Genomic DNA, 22,232 nt, shown 5'->3' with positions numbered 1-22,232 from the left:
GTTTATGTAATATGTATGTAATTGTATCTTGGTAATGACTGTGAAGGTAAAGGAAATAGAACTTTACGTACATCAAAGATTTAAGGGTTGAACTCTTTAAAAAGATTATCTTTATTCGTATAATTTTCCTTGCAAAAACAATTAATAATATATTTTCTTTTCAAACAAGATTTATAGTTTAGGGAATACAATGGTTTGTGTATAACAACCCAACAATAAATATCGATCATAAGCTCAGGGGTACCAGTTTCAAAAATCTTCATAACACCTCATAACACATTTTGGAAAGCAGTAATTCTCCACAAATGTCATTCTTCGCCATTTAAGAAATACTTCTGCTAAAGAAGAGAAAAATGCGACATATAGGGCTACTCTACAATCAGTAGCAACGCGTAGAGCACGAGAGAGGTATCGGGAGAAAAGGAGAGAGGAGAAACGTCTTTTCCGCAGGAAATAGAGAGAAATGGAAAGGCAGGAGTATGAAAAAAATCGAGATGTACAGGAGCCAGAATGAAGTCCGAAAGTTCTACCAAAGAGTAAAACTTCAAACTGATGGCTTTGGTACAGGCGCATCCTCCTGTAGAGACCAGCAAGATAATTTGGTAACTGATACAGATAGTGTGCTCAGGTTATAGAAAGAACATTTTTCAAAACTATTGGTATCCAATAACAGCGAAGATGAAAATACCACAGACCCAATCCCAGAAGATGGTATTGAATGTATACCGCCCAGCCAAGATGAGGTAAAGACAGCAATAAATCTGCTAAAGAATAATAAGGCAGCAGGAGCCGATGGCTTACCAGCCGAGCTGTTCAAAACCTGAGGCGACACGCTGATAAGGTGTATTCATCAGCTAGTTAGCACCATCTGGCAGGAGGAACGAGTACCCGACGATTGCAACCTGAGTATCCTGTGCCCCGTCCACAAGAAGGTAGATACTATTGTATGCTCTAGCTATAGGGGCATAAATCTACTCCCTATTGCCTATAAGATAGTGTCAGGGATATTGTGCGAACGACTAAAGCCTACGGTCAACGAGATAATTGGAACATGCCAATTCGGCTTTAGACCTGGCAAGTCCACCATTGACCAGATATATACCCTGCGGCAAATGCTGGAGAAGATCCAAGAGATGCAGATCGACACCTACCACCTTTTTGTCGATTATAAAGCAGCCCGCTGCGTTTAAAGGTATTCCAAGCCATGTCTGAATTTGGTATCCCCGCAAAGCTCATCCGGCTTTGTAAAATGACTTTAACTGACACGAGGTCCTTAGTTAAAATAGGAAAGAAACTCTACGAAGTGTTCTGGACCAAAATAGGTTTCAGACAAGGAGACAGCCTTTCGTGTGATTTTTTCAACATCCTGCTAAAAAAGGTTATACGAGAGGCAAACGTCAATAGAAGTGACACAATATACCACCAATAGCCACATGTTACTTGCTTATTCTGATGATATAGACATCATGGGACGATCAGCAAAAGAAGTAACCGATACCTTTATGACAGGGACGTAGCCAGGATTTCATTTCGGGGGGGGGGGGGCCCACCTGATCAAAATTTTGAAAGTTCGTGTTAGCGAAAATTTCTTATGTAGCAATGATGTAAACCTTATTTTACACTTATATTACTGATTAAATAATCTTCATTACCATTTTTTAATTAAAATGACGTAAGACTTCTTGGCCAATTTCCCCTTGTTTTCAGAACTTTTTTGACAATATATCAGAGTTAATATATGTTCAAACCATAGATATATTAATAATCGCATATACTTTTGGGTGTATCTTTTATCAAATAACTCACAACTACAGTGACTGTTATGTAATTCAGTGATATCACTTCGGTAAGACCAAAAGAAAGAGTATACAATCGGAAAACCTTAGAAATATCTTAAACTTTCATTTGTTTCCTACTTCACAAAAGTTCAAAATCATGGTTTCAATTTTCCACTCCAATTTTATTGAGTAATTTATGGAAGGAAAAAAGGATTAGTAGAGAATTGATTTATGCAGAGGGAACGTTCGGATATCATGGCATTATCCACTAGTATTTTTTATATTTGCAGGTAGATTTAGGAGTTATATAAATAAAGGAAAAATTCCGAGATACGTGTCTTTCTCTTGTCTTGTTAGTCTTGAATACTTTTAAAATGAAATTTTGGCGCCCAGAATTTTAGCTAAAATCCATGAACACAATTTTTCCACAATATACATTTTTTATACTCTCAGCCTTTAGTCAAATTGTGCCTCATCGAAACAATGGTTTTAGGGTTGGAAGAAATCTGTTTCAGAAAATTTGGAGTCGAATTAGCTATGTTCGTCCGTCTGAGTGGCTGCCTGGAAAACACGATAATTTTCGAACAGATCAACCGATTCGATCCACTCTTCAGATAATCTTCCACAGAGTATTTGAAAATTGTTCATAGAAGTACAATTTAAGACCGCTCTGGATAATTAGTAAATATACCTGTGTAAGCTTAAGACCTCAGTAGTCTTGGCTTCAACTCCTTTATGCTAATAATTTAGTTATAAGTAAAATATGAAATAAATAAATTATTAAATAAAAAGACCTCTCTGGAAACGGTTTGCTTTTTGCAACAATTGTTCTCGGGGCCCCTATTACTACAATACAAGTTTTTTCAGGGACATGCCCATACTTCCAGAGAAAATGGCCCGAAAGCTGTAAGGATCACCTGCGGCCCCATCGTGTGTAGTGGCTGGTGCGCACGACAACTTTTGAACCGGACGCTGCGTTGATCCAAACATTGTTTATAGCAATATTTCTGCGAGCCTTACATAAAGTTCGTAGGTGGTGATTTTCGGTCTACTCCTTCTGGTATTTCCCAACCAAATTCAAGAATTTTAGCTACAGTGGTATGTGAGATTTTTCTTGAACGGAGCAACAGATTTGTTCCAAACTTTGGTTTTAGTAATATTTTGTCCAAACATAGTTTTAGCTCAAAAATGGATACTTCCCAACTTCACTTCCCTTCAAAATATTTGTTTAATGCAGTTTAAGGTCGGTATTCTTTGTGTTTAGAGCGGTATTATCTTTTTCGTGGGCAACTCTATATTTTTTCTTGAAAAAAAAACGAAAATTATACTGTGACACTCTGAAATGACTGGTGGGCGCAATATCTTTTAAAAGAGCATGACTCCCAAAATAAGATATACTTCCAAAATTAACTATGTCGGTCCGGTCCATTTCTTCAGATATCTCCTCTGTAACCTTTTGTGATCAATGATAAAATCCATATTTTGTTGGTGAGTTCATACGTCCGAAAATGGCTACACAATTCTCAAAATCTCCTAATACATAGCTTTGGGTTAAAGAATTTTGGTTGTGTAGCCGCTAATCGATCTGTCCATAGATTAAAGTTTTAGTTCACACAGGCTCAGCGTATATTCCTATCCGCACAGCCGACTGATGATACCTGTAGAGATTTTGACGAATCTGTTTCCGATCAGATTGTTTTTATTTCGTTTGTCGTTATAAAGTCCTTTGCAGAAAGATTCGAAAGATCGAACAAAACATAAAAATACGACAGAAAAATCCTTTTTTGTACAATAGACATTTACTAATTTGTAGAAAGAGACGAATTCCAAATAATCTTAATCATAAAAAATGGTTGATATAGTTTTTTTGTTGCACATTTCAAACATAATAAAGAATTTGTAATTGTTATGATGTTCAAAATAGTTCATTACAAAAACGTGTTAGAGACTTATTGCTCTTATCAAAAGTTTCAAAAACAAAAGATCGCAAGATGTTTTTTCTAGATGTTGTTTATAAGCCAAAGTATTGGACGTAATATGCTACAAACGTTCAATAAATACAAAAAAACGTCTTGTTCTGAACTCGGTAACACTTACAGGTAGTCTAAAATTACGATTAAACGCTTAAACAATACCTTAAAACTTAACAACAACTATGCAGAAAATTGCTCTAAAAAGTGTTCATTATTTTTATACTTTCAAATATGTTGAACAATAAGTATACCAATGTAGTTAAATAATTCTCTGTAATACTTCCTCCAACTACTTTACATATTTCTTGAACAATTTAAAGCAGTTTAAAATTTTACTCAAAAATTAAAAAAAATTATGGGTACGAAAATCATTTCGGGGTAAACATTTCTATAAGCGGATATTATCTGACTACCACTAAACTCAAGTGAAGATTTTTGCCCATTCCGACCCCTGAATTTATCCGAGCATCACTAAACTCCTCTCTGGGACATCCATTAATCCCCGAAATTTCTTGACGAGCCGATCAAAATTGCGGCCTACGACAACCTACATTACATCGCACATTGGGCCCAATGGCAGGTTTCTGAGGCAACAAATGAACGGAAGAAGCTACAGCTTTCAAATTTCGTTCCGATGTTCATAACAAGCATAAAATCACTTCCACAAAATTTGGTAAGATTCGGTTCAGATATACATATAGCTTTCATCTATATGATTCATCCAATTTTATATTTAAGCCGAGAAAAATCAACAATTTGGCTCCGATCCCTTTAAAATTTGATTTGATAAGTCCACTTCAACATTCCTCCTATTTTTATCAAACTAAGCGAGTGGAGTGGATATTGAGCATCATTCACAATAAGCCTATTTATAATGTCTCCCAAAAATAGTAATAACGCAAATACTCGGTTCGGAACATATAATACAAATGTATGTACGTATTATTATATGCACATAATTCAGCGACTAACAGTGGCTAAAAATTATTATATAGTGGAATTCAGTTTATATTTAAATTCAATTAACAAATTCATACATATATCAGTAAAAAGAAACAATATTATTTTTAAAAAAGCCTTATGTTTATCAACAAATTATTAAAGTTCATTTTCGTCAACTTCTAACTCAATATTATAATGATATAAATACTCCTCCTCCGCATCAGAATCCAGAATGTCCCTATTTATAGCCGCACTTGATGTAATTGTTAGTTGGGACTCGGGGGCTTCAGGTATTTTCAAAAGTGAAATAACATCTTTCGGAAGCTGCAAAGTCCTCTGCTTTGACACACGGTTTTTAAGGTATATAGTGTATAGTAAAGGATCAGAAGAATCCAGGGCCCTGTTAAAGACATCCATTATATTATGCTCTCTAGAATCTTTTCGGGCGTGACCAATGCGATCCTTTTTGTAAATTTTATTTCTTCCCTCAGAAGCGTGTTCTCCAGCACATCCGAGGGGCACAACACAAGCTTGTAAAATTTGGAAAGAATGCGCTAAAATTTTGTGCAAGGTTGCTGACATTGGGTACCATCCGTAATATTTATAATATATCTTTGCAGTTTCATAACAAAAATGTTTAAAGTCTTCGATATTTATCTCGAATTCGGAGTTAATGGCAATAAGAATTATATGCAAGCGATTAAAAAGATCAATATTAATATTGGTGATAGATGAAAACATTTCTGTATTAGAAAATGCCTTTCGTGCCGTATTACCGTCGTTTGTAGAGCCACTCCCATTACTTTTAGGCTTATGAACATGAAGGCCCATTTTATCCCAAAATTGTTGTTGGATTTCATGTTTCCTTTGAAGCACAATGCCTTTTTCTTCAGCACTCCGAATTTGCCATTTTCTTATGTTAAGCCGGTATGACAAGTTAAGGATAAATTCAAAGCATCTAATCCATGCATGCAATGGGCTTATACCGAATTTTAATGCGCTCTCTTTTGGTTGAAATACCGGCGATCTCAAATCAGTTATAGATAAAAAATCTTTCGGGTTTGCACCACATATGGGACAAGATTGGGCACTCTTTGTACCCGTTAGTACATTTAGCACTTTACCATCAATTAAAGTCATAATTAGCTCGTACTTAACAGTTATCTTTCTACCATTTTCCATATAATAATCCGACGATTTAAGATTTGATATTTGCCGATCCACATTTTGCTTCTCTTCCAATATATGGTCTTTGGTTTCTTTTACAAATTCAATTTTCAGAGGTCGACAGAAACGTACGGATTGTGGAGTTCGGTTTATCCAAACAACTGTATTATTTGATGCTATTACTTTTAAAGGTATAACTGAGGTTACAAATAATGAACTATCCAAACTTTGATGAGTATTATTGTCAAAATTTGTTTAAATTGACTTTGACCGGTGGCACCATCGAAACCATAGCTAAGTATCAAACTAACTTCGTCGACCTCATCCATTCGCTCCAAAACGTCCTCTTGGAAAGACAAAATTCTTTTTGCGGTGTGGTCTATCAAATTTTGGAGAGGAATATGTGCTAATGAATCCGTTACAGTTAGTCCAACGGGTCGGCATTCCAACTTATTATTTTGAACTTTTTTGTAAGTAGGGAATATATTACAATTTCTTGACTTAGTCAACTCTCTCAAATTTATGTATTGTTGTTTTGTTAAATTATTTTCTATTAAAAAACTTAATGCTTCATCAGGTGAGAATGGTATTGGCATTTTGTCATTGGAAGTTATTTTTTCCCTCATTTTATTTGGTTCTGATGGAGATGAAACAGCTTTTTTGAAGATAAAATTCAAATCATTTTCATTCGATAAATTGGCTGAAACAGAAGCGGCATGAATTAAAAGCTTTGTATTGTTGTCGTTTTCGGAGGACAATTCCGAAGCAAGCTTTCTTTTTTGACGCTCGCTTCCTTCGCTATAACCTACATAAGGTCGTCCTTTTTTCCTTGGAACACCAATTTCTTCTACTTTAAAAGATGTCTCATTACTTAACCACACTTGCTCGTATTTTAAAAAGCGTGTTTTGCTATAATGGTATTTTATCCACTTTTTGGTAAGTTGCGTACATAAATTATAGATCTGTTTTTCCACTGCAATCATGGAGTCGTCAGCGACTTTTCTATTCAAATTGGCCAAAATCCAATTCATCACATTTATGGATTCTCTATCATTGCCCAGCCAATAATTAAAAATTTCCAAATTTTTAAGTGTCACGCTATCTGTAAGTAATTTTTCTATAAGTATTCGGATCCATACGGACATGAAATTTTTTTACACATATAGTACTCACTATTACCTTCTATCAAATATATATAGTTTCGACAATACGTCGCAATACCGCGAGTTTTATTCCAAAAACTATTTAAACTACAATACGAACTACACAAAAAATACACCACAAGTCTACTTCAAATATTCCTTACCAAATCTAACTTCTTTTATTTCTTAATCAGAATATTAATTTATATACCTTTACACGTTTTATCCATTAAAAAAACTGTTTATTAAATCAGCGGTTTTTAATTGCCGAGCGAAACAAATTTGTTCTTCGTTGGATAAATTTTTATAAAATTTTACAAAGTAACATGCAATATCTTTGACAGCTCGGTATGTGACCACGAAGCGTTGCCAGGTTGAAATGATTTTGTTTCTAAGTGGCTCAAAGTATTAAGAATCTAATCCCGTTACTAATTTATACAAATATATGACTTCAAAACTAGACTTTTTGCCTCAGAAACCTGCCATTGGGCCCAATGTGCATCGTTAGAAAAACGATTTTTCTACTTTCATTGTCAAGTTTCCTTTTGGTATACCCCTTATAGTAGCTGAGATATTCGCTTTGGAAAAAACGTTGACTTTTTGTCCAAATAAGTTTTTGGTCCAGTACGACCCCTAAATATTATCTGACCCTCGCCAAAATCAGTAGAATTCTTCCCCTCCGGGACCCCTATCACCACCCAAAATTGGGTGATGATTCGATCCAAATTATCGTGATTACAACTTTTAGATGGACAGACGGACGGACACACATAGCCACATCCGCTCAGCTCGTCGAGACATTGATTTTGGTATATATAAGTGTGGATCTACTACCATTATTTCGATGCGTTACAAACTTTTTGGCCAAAACCAACTTATAATGCCCTCCCCACATAGTGGTGTAAGGTGTAAAAATGCAATTCAGTCTAGTTAGCTGTTTTACAACAACAAGTATGGAACAGACTTCATAAACTAATCCGGTTATTCCTAAATAATCAAAGTATACTATTATCAAAACCTTCTATTATGTGTTCGCAACAAGTTATTAAACATACTGACTTGAGTTGAATAAAAAACATGAAAGAGACTAAAAAGGAATTTGCTTTTCATAAAAAAGGAAGAGAAAAAAGTTCATTTTTATAAAGTTTAGCTGTACAGAATAAAATCAAGGTTAACTTAATTTACCTGTTAAAAAGAAAATCAAGGGAAATTTTATTACAAATACTCATGAGATGAGTCTCGACGAGGCAAAAAGCCTTGAGGTCCAACAGGTGAAGCTTTTTTTAGACACACACAACAAGCAAATAAACTGCTACTTCTTTTAGGATAACTCTTAGGTAAATAGCTTTCCAACCAGGCGCATGTCCAAAGAGAGCATTTGGGTATATATTGAGAATACTCAATATTGGGTAAGAGTATCTAGTTGTGAATTTGGGGAGAAAGCAACGCTTACATTGATGTAGATACTCATCAATGTAGAGCGATATGAGAACCAACATAAAATTAGGCAAATGCAACACGTGAATATAATATACGATTATATGAATTATTGCTGATTTGAAAGGATGTGCATTCGTTTTTCCTCAGTTTTTCCTAGCTGTGGAGATAAGGGACTTTTTTTCTGAATGGCATTAAGACACAGCATAACGAAATATTGTGTTGGTCGCTTAACGATTTGCCAACGTTCCCACAAACCACAAAAATTACGTAGCCGGGTCTAACGCATTGCAAAGTTTGAAGTCTCGTACATAATAAATGGAGACAATGTGAGGATTATTTAACAAAATGTTTTGTTAGAAATAAAATATGTATTTGGTTATAAAAAATCTTTAATCATATACTTATTTTTATTTAACTCAAACTAATGTATCCCAACAACGAATGTAATCTATTATAGCTGTGAATATCGAACATGTATGAAAACTTTTGTTCGATTTCAGAACTACGTGCAAAGCGCATGAAGTTTTCTAAAGGCTATTTGCAGCAATAAACGTGAATTTTTGTAGGATTTTTTTTGGAGGACGTTCACAGCAATAACGGTGGATTTTTAAAGAAAATTTCTAGAGGGCATTCACAACATTTATTGGGCCAAAATTGTTGTAAATCCTTGATCATTACTACGATTTTAAAAAGTAAATGTGTTTTGGAAAACTGAACGATTAGTGTTTATGCCCAAAATGGTACAACTTCATAGTAGCCATTAAACATTATGGACAAAACTTATGGTATATTAGAAAATGTTTAGAACCTGTTCCTAGCCAACCAACAGACCAGATTAATATTTGAAGGGTTGTACGAAAAATACTTACTTACTTTGCTGGCCCATTGCAGAACATTTGTTCCATAGACCGAACTAAGAAAAGATCTCCAATTCTCTCTGTTTAGTGCTTCGCTTTCTGGAATACCGCGCCCTGTCATCTCTTCATCCACTTGTTTGTACCATCTATTCTTTGGCCTGTCAATTCTGCGTGCACCGCCATGTGGCTCATATTTATACGCTCATCCTTATGATATGACCTAGCCAACGCAAACGCTGCATCTCGATACGTTTAACTATATTTATGTCGTTGTATAGCAAATACAGCTCGTGTTTCATACGACGTCGATATTCACCGTCAACGCAGATCGGTCCGTAGATCTTTCGAAGAATTTTTCTCTCAAACACGCCAAGCACTGCTTTATCTGCATGCGCAAGTACCCAGGCTTCGGAACCATACATCAGCACGGGTAGTATCAGTGTTTTGTAAAGCGTTATTTTTGTTTGACGAGTTGTGATTTTGTTTTTAAAGTGCTTACTTAAGCCAAAGTAGCATATGTTGGCCAATACAATTCTTCTATTTATTTCACAACTGATATCGTTTGCTGTGTTTAAGGCGGTGCCGAGGTATACGAAGTCTTTTACTACCTCAAAATTATAGGAACCAACTTTAATATTTGATCTCAATGGACGCATTGCGCGTCGACACCATCAGCTTGGTCTTCTCGCCGTTTACCACCAGACACACTTTAGCAGATTCTCCTTCGACCTTCATAAAGGTATCAGTTACTTCTTTTACTGATCGTCCCATGATGTCTATATCATCAGCATGAGCAAGTAACATGTGGCTATTGGTGTAAATTGTGCCACTTCTTTAGACCTTTGCCTCTCGTATATCCTTTTCTAGCAGGATGTTGAAAAGATCACACGAAAGGCTGTCTCCTTGCCTGAAACCTCTTTTGGTACAAAACAATTCGGAGAGGCTCTTTCCTATTTTAACTGAAGATCTTGTGTCAGTTAGAGTCATTTTACAAAGCCGAATGAGCTTTGCGGGGATACCAAATTCAGACATGGCTTGGAATTCCTTTGAAAAAGGTGGTAGGTGTCGAACTGCATCTCTTGGGTCTTCTCCAGGATTTGCCGCAGGGTAAATATCTGGTCAATGGTGGACTTGCAAGGTCTAAGCCGCATTGGTATGGTACAATTATTTCGTTGACCATGGGCTTTAGTCGTTCGCACAATATCCCTGACACTATCTTGTAGGCGATAGGGTGAAGACTTATGACCCTATAGTTGGAGCATAAAGTCTTATCTCCTTTCTTATGGACGGGACACAGGATGCTCAGGTTCCAATCGTCGGGAACGCGTTCTTCCTGGCAGATGGAGCTAACTAGCTGATGCATACACCTTATTAGCATGTCGCCTCCGGTTTTAAACAGCTCGGCAGGTAGGCCATCAGCTCCTGCTGCCAAATTATTCTTCAGTCGGTTTATTGCTGTCTTTACCTCATCTTGGCCAGGTGGTATACATTCAATACCATCTTCTGGGATTGGATCTGTGATATCTTCGTTCACTTCGCTACTATTGGATACCTACAGTTTGGAAAAATGCTCTTTCCATATCCTTAGCACACTATCTGTATCAGTTCCAGATTACCTTGCTGGTCTCTACAGGAGGATGTGCCAGTTCCAAAGCCATCAGTTTGATGTTTCACTCATTGGTAGAATTTTCGGACTTCATTCTGTCTCCTGTACATCTCGATTTGTTCACACTCCCGCTTTTCCACCTCTCTCTTTTTCCTGCCGAAAAGACGTTTCTGGTCCCTCCTTTTCTCGCGATACCTCTCTCGTGCGCTACGCGTTGTTACTGATTGTAAAGTAGCCCTATATGCCGCATTTTCTCTTCGGTAGCAGCACGACACTCCTGGTCATACCATGAATTCCTTTGTGGAGGTCTCTGGTATCCAAGTACTGATTTTGCGGCTGTTTGCATGGAGTGGGCAATGTTTTGCCATTGTCTTAATATGTTATCGGGACGAGGAGTGCTTTGATTAAACAGTTGGGCCAGTTGAGTGGAATGTGCTGTGGCTATCTATTGTGATTGCAGCTTACCGATGTCCAACTTCCGTGTTGTGTCTGCTCGCACTTTGTTTGCTACGTTTAATCTAGTACGTACCTTTGCTGCAACAAGGTAGTGGTCCGAGTTTATGTTTGCACCTCGGAACGATCGTACATAAAATACGCTTGATGCATGTCTTCCATCTATCACAACGTGATCAATTTGATTTCTTGTTCTTTGATCTGGCGACAGCCAGGTGCCCTTATGAATATCGAGATGCTTAAATCTGGTACTGCAAACTACCATGTTTCTTGCAGCTGCAAAGTCTATCAGCCTCATACCATTGTCAGATTTTTCGCTGTGTAGACTGAATTTCCCGACTGTTGGGCCAAAGATATTCTCGTTTCCAATTTTGGCATTAAAATCGTCTAGAATGATTTTAATGTCATGGGCAGGGCAACGGTCATAAGTTTCTTCTAAGCGCTCGTAAATGCGAAAAATGCTCAAGTTATCTTCATCGTCCTTACGGATACAACGTTTTTTGTGACGGCTATCCAGTTCGTTCCTGGTTATTAAATCAAGGAAATTGCTTAATGTTTATCATAAGAGCTAAATGACACTCAAAATGTGTCTTATATTTGAGTCAATTGCTATTTGCCAAACACTTGTAACCTTATATTTTTTACAGCTAATTAAATGAACTTCTTGAGTATTCCCGTTTATTGGTACCATTAAGTTACAATGTCCCACAAAAGTAAGAATAAACAACATTTCCAACTTCCAAAATTTGTTTCTCCTTTACGACAACATAGTGAGTGATTTTATCTCCCTTTTTAATAGCCATAGAAGTGCCCCCCAAAAAGGCCATAATATTAATAAGATAATATTTTACATTTCCTCATGAGGGGTCAAAATACCTAAGAGTCAGTCAGTGTGAAGTAATTACCTATAAATTGTTTAAGCTGTTATTTAACGTTTATTGTTTTGTTTTACGTCCAAAAACAACGGTTCGTTTGATGAACTTCAATAGGTAAGCAAAACACATGGCTACGACTACATTGTTTGACCACAGCAATTAACTAAGGTTAGATGTATATTTTACTCAATAAAGACATCAGACTCACGTGTATATACATACACAAAAATCTCTAAAGCAACACGTGTAAATTGAGGATTGAATTGAGGATACAGTTTTAGGTTATTCCCCTTCTCCGGAGGAAACCATAATGGCTACACTTTGCCACTTCTCTGCCATATCTACCACCAACAAGTTTCTTTGAAACACATACACAAATCGACACAGCCACTACAGATTATTTTATGGACCAGTAGTTTACTTAGTATGCTCATTATGTACTGCACGATGTCCCTTCCGTGTTTACTTCCTGATAATAGAAAATTGTTCAACGACAAAGAGGGATTAGTGTGGGCCACAGTGTTTCAAGGAGGGCAATAATAGAACAACAGTTATTGGTAAATATGTTTCTTTAATAACCCTCATAATATTATCTAAGGCACATGAGCCTAAATTTTTCATCAATAAACAATTATATTTTGTATTATATAGTGCCCCTATAACTTCGCCTCAGTCATGTAAATATTTTGACAACACTTTGTCTCGTTTATTAGATCCAGCCAATATAACCCTAAAATGCTGCCCCATCCCCACTCCAAAATAAATAATGCTGCTAATGACTGGGACATGATGTTGGTCGACATGGTGGAGGCTCGATTTGGTTCAATAGAGTAATACCACCATTAAACCTACATACAACAACAAAAAATTTGCACATGTGTGAAAAATGACTGTCCACACAATATAACCGACATTTACTCAGAGTCGTTAGAGTATGAGATTATCGTGCCTACTAGAAGAACAGAGGCAATTCCATAGAGACATGACTATACTTTTAGAGAGTGATAAAGTCATAGTGGCAATAGAGGTGAGGAGGGTTGTAAATGAGATAGTTAAATTGTTGTGACCATATGTGGGTATAAGTTAGCCCAAAAATATGTGTATGTTACACTCTCTTCAATGAACATAAAGGCCAGTGTTTGAATGTGAGCTCTTAGTGAGTTTTGTAAACAGTGAATACAAATGTACATATGAGTGTGTATCTATGCAATATATGCATTCATGTGTGTTAATATCGCCACAAAACACTGCACTTTACCTGTTGTTGTCTTGTTGAAAGTTGCCAGTACAAAGTCGATTTTTATACCCTCCACCATAGGATGGCCCCCATACAAAATGACGCTTGATTTTTTTAAGATATTTGTCCCATTTTACCACCGAATTGGTTGTATTTTGGTATTTTGTGTCTCCAGAGACCAAAAAACATTCCTACCAAAGTTGGTCCACGTTTTGGTATAGCCCCCATATAATGCCCCATATAAAGTACGCGTTATTTTAATATATTTTGAATGTATTAGTCCCATTTGACAACAGAATCGGTTGTAACTTTGTATTTTGTGTTTCCAGAAGAAAATTTTCTACCATAAAATGTTTATATAGATCCACGTTTTGATATAGCCCCCATAGGATGATATCTCCCGATTTTCGGTATTTTGAAGGGTTTGGCCTCATTATCACACCGAGATGGCTGAAATTTGGTAGTTAGACTTCGTTTGGGGTATAAAACCTTCCCCCAGAAATTTGTAGGTATTGGCCCACGCCATCATATAGCCCCCATAGAACGGTACCTTCCGATTTTAGGTATTTTGAACGTCGTGGCCACATTAATCCATCGAAATAGATGAAATTTGTGGTGGAGGGTATAAAAAGTTCGGCCCGACCGAACTTAACGCTTTTCCTACTTGTTTGTGTTCACTTGTGTTCACAACGTTGCACTCCTGTTGTGATAAAAGTCACATACACAATATCTAGCCAGCTTGCCCAACACATCCACGCAACTTAAATTGGCAACATTCAGCTAAATGCATACACATATCTTTACTTATATCACACTAAACAATAGCCACAGCATCAGCTACGAAACAAGATGTAAAATAAAAACAAGTCGTTAAAGAATTTGAACGACAAAAAATAACAGTTGAAGGCCAAATTGAGATACTGGGTCAGTTTTGTAAGCAAGAAAAAAGTTTTAAAAATGGGAATGCGAATACAGGATACGGGATAAACGGAAACACAGACCAACAGACATTAAATGCCAGTTTCAATAGCTGATGTAGGACACCATATTTATGGTTTGGTTGGATAGTGCTTGCTGTTAGCTAGCTTGTATCACTAAACAAAACAAGTAAGAAAAGGCTATAGTCGGACGGGGCCGACCATGTGATTCCATACACCACAACCTCTAGGAATTTGTTATGTGCAACCGCATTGTGAGTTTATTGAAGATCTATCGTTCTAAAATTGTGCACTTGTACCTGAAATATGCTTGAAAATTCAGTTTTGTGCTTTTCGGGGTATTTCGAAAATAGTTCATTGTGGGTATATATTGTGATATCAAAAATATATTTTATACCAGTAGAAATAACTAATAACGAACAGATATTCTAATAATTCAAACAAATTTATAAATCCTTAAATTATTCATATTCAATTACACACTAAAGACGGTAGTATAAATCAGCTGCGTTATAGGTGATATATTCTCAGCCTCTGACCAAAAAAGAAACATCTCTATCACGAGTTTTCTTCAAAATACGCGGAATCTGTAGGTATCGTAATGTGGGGTTATACCAAATCAATTTTAGAGAACTAAATTCTGATTTTTTAAAACAATTCAGAATTATTTTTCGGATTTGTAATTTTAGTTGGAGCCGGCAGGGTTTTTGGAACTTTTGGACCATTATGTCCATACTTCCTGGACTTACCCCGGAAAAATTGTACCATTGCAATAGGGACCATGAAAAGAACCATTTTCAAAAAATGTAAATAGATACAATACGAGTCCTCAAACTGCACTTTTCCCAAATTTTGTATGGGAATACTCGATGTAGGGGACCGATATAGTGCATATTCCAACCTCATACATGACTGGATGAAATAATACGATGTGCAAAGTTTGGACCAATCATATAATCCCCTTGAGAGCTATCTTGCGGATTTGCCATTTTCGGTCATAATCTCAGGAAGTATGGACTTGCCATTGCAATTGTACCATCGCACAGTAGTCCCACTTGTATGGAAAGGAGTGTCAAATATAGTTCTAATCGGGTTATCGCCTCTAAATTTAAAACATAGTTTTATAACGAGCCCACAGTGCATCGTAGAGGTGGCCGCAAGGACAATCTGCTGAAAAGAAATTCAAAACTGTTCGAGAGGACTCTTAAATTTCACTTTTCCGAATTAGGTGTGTGAGGTACTCGAATGTGTGGACAGATATAGTTTTACCCGATCTATATCTGGAATGAATAATAATAATATATGGAAAGTGTGGACCAAATCGATTGCTCACTTCGCCATCTATCGTTTACACAATTTTTCGAAAAAAATTTTGAACTTTTGTGGGGGAGGTGTGGACCTATATACATAGCCTATATTCGAACTTAAACTAAGTTTGGGCAAAATATTACGAAGTATAAGATATCGTGCGCATTGGACAATTGAACTGAAAATTTCTCCGTCATGATAGGGGCAATTTGTATCATGGGAGGAAATTGTGGTTATCTACACAAAACCCATTGTATATTAGGCAGTAGGCCCGTTATCTAGCAGACACATTATTGCAATTTGCATCTGGGGAAAGGTCAGTAGTTATTATTCCATATGTAGGCTACTTTGCCGGTATATGCCCTCCAGGAATTAAAATATGGACCAAAAATAAAATTTATATATTTTTCATACAAAAGTAATGGTCTATGTCACCCCCTAACTAATATCACATCATCATGCAAAATTATAGTCATTTTCTTCCATCTAAACTCTTACCACGTGCAAAATTTCGTGACTATTGAGCTATAATTGCGACCTCTAGAGTATTAATTACTACACTACAAACAGACAAGTAAGAAAAGCATTAAGTTTGGCCAGGCCGAACTTTTTATACCTTCCACCACGAACTGTATTGAAGTGAATGAGAACAATTAGGTTTATTTCGCTTATGATAGTACTAAACTCTGCCTTCTATTGAAGGAGTAGTACATATATCTCAACTCATAATACTCCCTTCAAAACAGTTAATATGGGGCAACATTTGCGTTCTTTCCAAAACATGGACGAATATTTACAATTTTCCGAATTGAGCGAAATACATCAAATTGGGCAAAACCGACTAGACCTAAACCTGGATATTCTGGATTTGGATAGTTAACAACATCGGGAGCGCCGTTCTATGGAGGCTGTATAAAACGTTAACCTGTAACGATAAATTTCTGGAGGAAAGTTTCGTAACTCCAGCGAAGACTAAATACCAAATTTTAGTTATTCCCATTGAATATTGTGGCTAACACTTTCAAAATACAAAAAATTGGGAGGGATCTTTCTATAGGGGGGTATATAAAAATATGGAACAATACGGGAAATTTTCAGGTGGGAAGTTTTATACCACCAACGGAGATTAAACATTAAATTTGATCCGTTTCGATGGGATATTGATGACACAACCTTTAAATACCGAAAATCGGAAAGTACGCTTCTATGGGGTTATTTGAAGAAAAGGGCTTATACTGATAACTCTCTTCTGCAATATTTTATACACCCATGGCAATTTAAATACTAAATTTCAGTCATATCGGTGGTATATTGAGGCTACAACTTTCAAAATACCGTAAATCGGAAGGTATGGTCCTATGGGGGTATTTGAGGACGTCGACTTATACCGGCACATTTCGGCCGGAATGTTTCATACCTCTATCAGAAACTTAACACCAAATATCAGCTATTTTTGTGGAGAACGAGCTATATGTAGAAAATCGGGAGGTACCGTACTATGGGGCAATATGAAGACATGGACCTATACCGACAAATTTCAGGTGGAAAGTTTTATACCCACAACGAAGACTACCATCTTGTAGCCATTTCCGTGTTATAATGAGGCTAAAACCTTTAATATACCGAAAATTGGGATCTACCGTTCCATGGGGTGTACATCAAAGCGTGGATCGATAGAGATAAATTTTTATGAGAAAGTTTTGCATCCCAAAACAGGAAGTATAGTATAGCTAAAACTTCCAAAAATATGGAAAATTGGGAGATATCGTCCTATGGGACTATATGAGGGCGTGTGACCTATACAGACAAATTTTATATGGAATGTTTTATACCTCAAATAAAGACTAACCACCGAATTTCATCCATTTCGGTGAAATATTGAGACCACAACCTTCAAAATACCGAAAATTGGGAGGTACCGTCCTATATGGGCTATATGAAAGCGTTGACCTATACCTACAAATTTCCGGGGGAAAGTTTTATACACCCAACTAAATACCAATTTCAGCCATTTCGGTGGAATATTGAGGCTAAGACCTTCAAAATACCGAAAATCGAGAATATATACCAAAATATGGGATCTATATCAAAACCTGGACCTATATAAACATTTTATGGTAGAAATATTAGCCTCTGGAAACACAAAATACAAACTTACCACAGATTCTGTGTTCAAATAAATGGGACTAATACATTCAAAATATCTTAAAGTGACGCGTACTATATATGGGGCGTTATATGGGGACTCTACAAAACGTGGACCTATGTAAACATTTTATGGTAGATATGTTTCTTAGCCTCTTAGAACGCAAAATGCTATGTTACAACCGATTCTGTGGTCAAATGGGACTAGAACATTCAAAATATCTAAAAGTGACGCGTACTATATATGGGGCGTTATATGGGGAGTCTACCAAAACGTGGACCTATATAAACAAACTTTGGTAGAAATGTTCTTTAGCCTCTGGAGACACAAAATACCAAATTACAACCAATTCGGTGGTCAAAACTGGATATATTAGGTGGTAGCTCTGTTATTTGATCACGTCAATCAACGTAATCGACATCAGTGCAAAGGTCAAGAGGTCGTCTTCCAAATACAACTCACGAGGGAACAACGTGTTTTTTAGGAACAAAGATATAAGCTGAATATTATTTTTTTACATTTTTCACACAAAAGTTCTGGTCCATTTAACCCTCTAAATAATATCTGATCGGCATCTCAAATTGCAAGCTACTTTTTGTCATATACTCTTGCCTTAGTTAAAAGTTCGAGGCGATCAGACTATTATTGCGATCTACAGAGCAGCTACAAAATCGGATAAAAATTATGTTTTGGTCCATTTCACCCTCTAAATATTTCACTATCATTACCAATAAGAATAGGGATCTATTCTGGTCTGAACCCGACTTCCATACAAAATTTTCGTGACGATCGGTCCATAATTGCAGCCTGTAGTTTGATTACAATTTATAATGGACAGACGGACGAACGGACACACATCTCAAAATCGCTTTATCTCGTCGAGGTATGAAGATTGGTATACCACATTGATAGGGATCTATTCTGGTCTGAACCCGACCTCCATACAAAATTTCGTGACGATCGGTCCATAATTGCAGCCTGTAGTTTGATTACAATTATAATGGACAGACGGACGAACGGACACACATCTCAAAATCGCTTTATCTCGTCGAGGTATGAAGATTGGTATACCACATTGGGGGTCTAGGACCAATGTTTCGCGGTCTTTCATGAATTTTTCTCAAAACAAACTTATAATACCCTTTCCACATAGTGGTTTAGGGTATAAAAACGTCAAATGGGCAGAAAGATTTTGTGTTCCCTCGACATAAAGACCCAAATTGTCAATGGTAATCGAGTAAAAATGCCTCCACAAAACTTTACAATGATGCGGAGAACTACCCTTACTTGTTTTGTATTTTACTACAGTTTCTTAAATCATTCCATAACATTTTTATGTGGTAATTTATGTTACACTAAAAACACAAACATATTACTTGCATAGTATATAAAAGTAGATGTTTCTGCGTCTGTGGGATTTCCGTTTGTATTTCATTTTGTTTGATATCCAAATACATTCCTTAAGAAGGAACAAATATGTTGTTGCTTGCCTGGGGTGTTGCTGTTGTTGCTGTTGACATGTGACCATATATTTCAACTCTTGATTGAATTTTCCAGTTGGCCGTCTTGAGGTTAGTGTGTGTTTGTGGGTTTATGCGTCTCTTCTCTGCTAACTGCTGTATATCGTTATTAAACAATTTTCTTCTTAACTTAATGCCAATAAATTGTGTGAAATTGTTGTGTGGCAAAAAAAAGGAGCAACTGTTGCAGGACCCCATGGTCTGCAAATTGCGATTTTTAAAAATATTTGAAATTGAGATGTGCTATAGAAGCTTACCCTCCTTACGAGCTTTTATCACATATCTTCATGGGCGACCCTGGCCACTTAGGGGACAACATATTTTGTAGTTTGTATTACTGTCGGCTGTTTTAGCTACTGGCTTCTAACAGACTAACCACCCAACAGAGATGATTACACACCCAGGGAATTGAGGTCATCATATTTCTTCTTTAAATACCCATGACCAGAGGGATGAGGGACATTTCCACCTGCAATATTAACTAATTCATATATAATGGAAACTTATTTTTTTCTATTTCGTCTAAAGTCCTGCGCTGCAATGTCTTCGGGGAATACTTGAGAGAAATGAACATAAAAAATTCCTTTTGCATTTTCAGTGTTGTACAGTGCAATTAATAATGAAAATTTATTTTTTTTTTCGTCTAAGGCCCTGCGCTGCAATGTCTTCGGGGAATACTTGAAATAAAAATATTAAATATTCTTAGTGGACATATTTTATTAATTCTACAATAAATATTAAACTAAGTAATCCTGAAATTAGGGAGAAAACTGCGGAGGGAAATTCATGAATTTTAAACGACGGACATTCCAAACATATAATCCTACATTTTTTAAGCGGACGATTGATTGCTTTGTTCCCGTACTTTTTAATAGTAAAACTCGTAAAAGAGAGAAAGAAAGAAATTTTGTTGTCACATAAAAGTTTTTTCAAAAAGTTCGGGAACGGAAAAATGGAAAATACGTCAAAAAAACTGGAACAAATGTCAAAGTCGGCGTATCAGCCAATCAGACGCCGGCAATCATGTTACTATTTTTTTACTCGCCCAAATTTGTCGTGTAAAAAGTTTTTAAAGAGAGCGTCATTCAGCGCCATTTTTGTTTAAAGAGAAGTGAACATTTTACAACTTTTTTGTGTACGGGAACGCTTTTTCGAGTAAAATGTGTAAAAGTCGTAAAAATTGTAAAAACTTTTTAGTTCTGGAACACAGCTGATGTTTGGGTTTTTGCCGGACCTTTACTTAGCTAGTTACAACAACTGTACAATAGGGTGGATAACACTATTAGTGTTCGTAAATGTTGTTGTATAATTTGGACAAAAATCTGTGTTCAAAATGCTATGAATTACTCAATCAGTTTTTTGAAATTCAAAAAAATATTTCCCCATTTGGGGGGTTTTGGGGAGAAGATCAATACTTAAGGGTTTGTAGTTTGTTCTGTAATGATGTGTGTGTTACGTGTAACTTGAATGAGACATTTTTATTATACCCTACACCACTATGTGGAAAGGGTATTATAAGTTTGTTTTGGTAAAAATTCATGTAACACCGCGAAATATTTGTCGAAGACCCCCAAAATGGTATACCAATCTTCATATCTCGGCGAGATAAAACGATTTTGAGATGTGTGTCCGTCCGTGTGTCCGTCTGTCCATTATAAATTGTAATCAAACTCCAGGCCGCAATTATGGACCGATGGTCACGAAATTGGTATGGAGGTCGGTTTCACATCAGAATAGATCGCTATTTTAATCGGTGATGATCGTGAAATATTTAGCGGGTGAAATGGACTAAAAACATAAATTTTGTCCGATTTTGTAGCTGCTCTGTTGGTCACAATAATTGTCCGATCGCCTCGAAATTTTAAATAAGGTAAGAGAATATGACTAAGAAGAAGCTTGCAATTTGAAATGGCGATCAGATAATATTTAGAGGGTTAAATGGACCAAAACGTTTGTGTGAAAATTGTGAAAATATTTAATATAGAGCTTATATCTTTTTTCCTGGAAGAGACTTTCCGGGCAAGTAAGCCATACTTGGAAGAGGAACGCTTGACCTTTCTATTGATTTTAATTGTGTTGGGGTACATGATAAGATAACAGAGTTACAGCCTAATGTATCCAGTTATTTGTTTGTAGTGTTATCATAAATATTGCACCAGGTAAAAATTAAGGTAGAAGAAGTTGGTTACAATTTTGGATGATGATCTGATATTATTTAGCGGGTGAAAAAGACCACTACTTTTGTATGAAAAATACAAAAAAAATGTTTGGTCTATATTTTATTTCCTGGAGGGCATATGCCGGCAAAGTAGACTACATATGGAAATAGAACTACTGATCTTCCCCCTGATGCAAATTGCAATCACGTGTTTGCTAAATAACGGGCCTACTGCTTAATATATAAAGTGTTTTGTGTAGAGAACCACATTTTCCTATTCCCAGTTTTTCCATTATTGCAAATTACACGGTGCCCTAACGTTTTAATTGTCCAATTGATTTTTACACATACATTGCAGAATGGGTCGCTTTGCCACCTTTTTGCAAAACGATTCCCCAGCCAGGAAAAATTAAATTTTCAACGGTGGCAAAATATCCTTTAGTAAGGTTTGCGACATTTTCTGAGTATTTCAGCCATATACAACTTCTCTACAAGTGGTGTCTTAGGGCACGCCGTTCGGACTCGGAGATTTCATTGAGCGAATATGAATCAGGTTACACTCACTCATTGATATGAGAGAAGGCTCCCTTGTCCCTTCTGAGATGTTTGTAAAACAATTATTATATTATTACACTGTGCAACATGTTCGAGGTAATTGTGTGCAAACAATTTCTAATGCAGATTTTATGAAA

Source organism: Musca autumnalis, unplaced genomic scaffold (assembly GCF_047663935.1).
Source record: "Musca autumnalis isolate F117 unplaced genomic scaffold, ASM4766393v1 scaffold_3, whole genome shotgun sequence".
Taxonomy (NCBI): Eukaryota; Metazoa; Arthropoda; class Insecta; order Diptera; family Muscidae; genus Musca; species Musca autumnalis.
Note: the sequence above shows the minus strand (reverse complement) of the source record.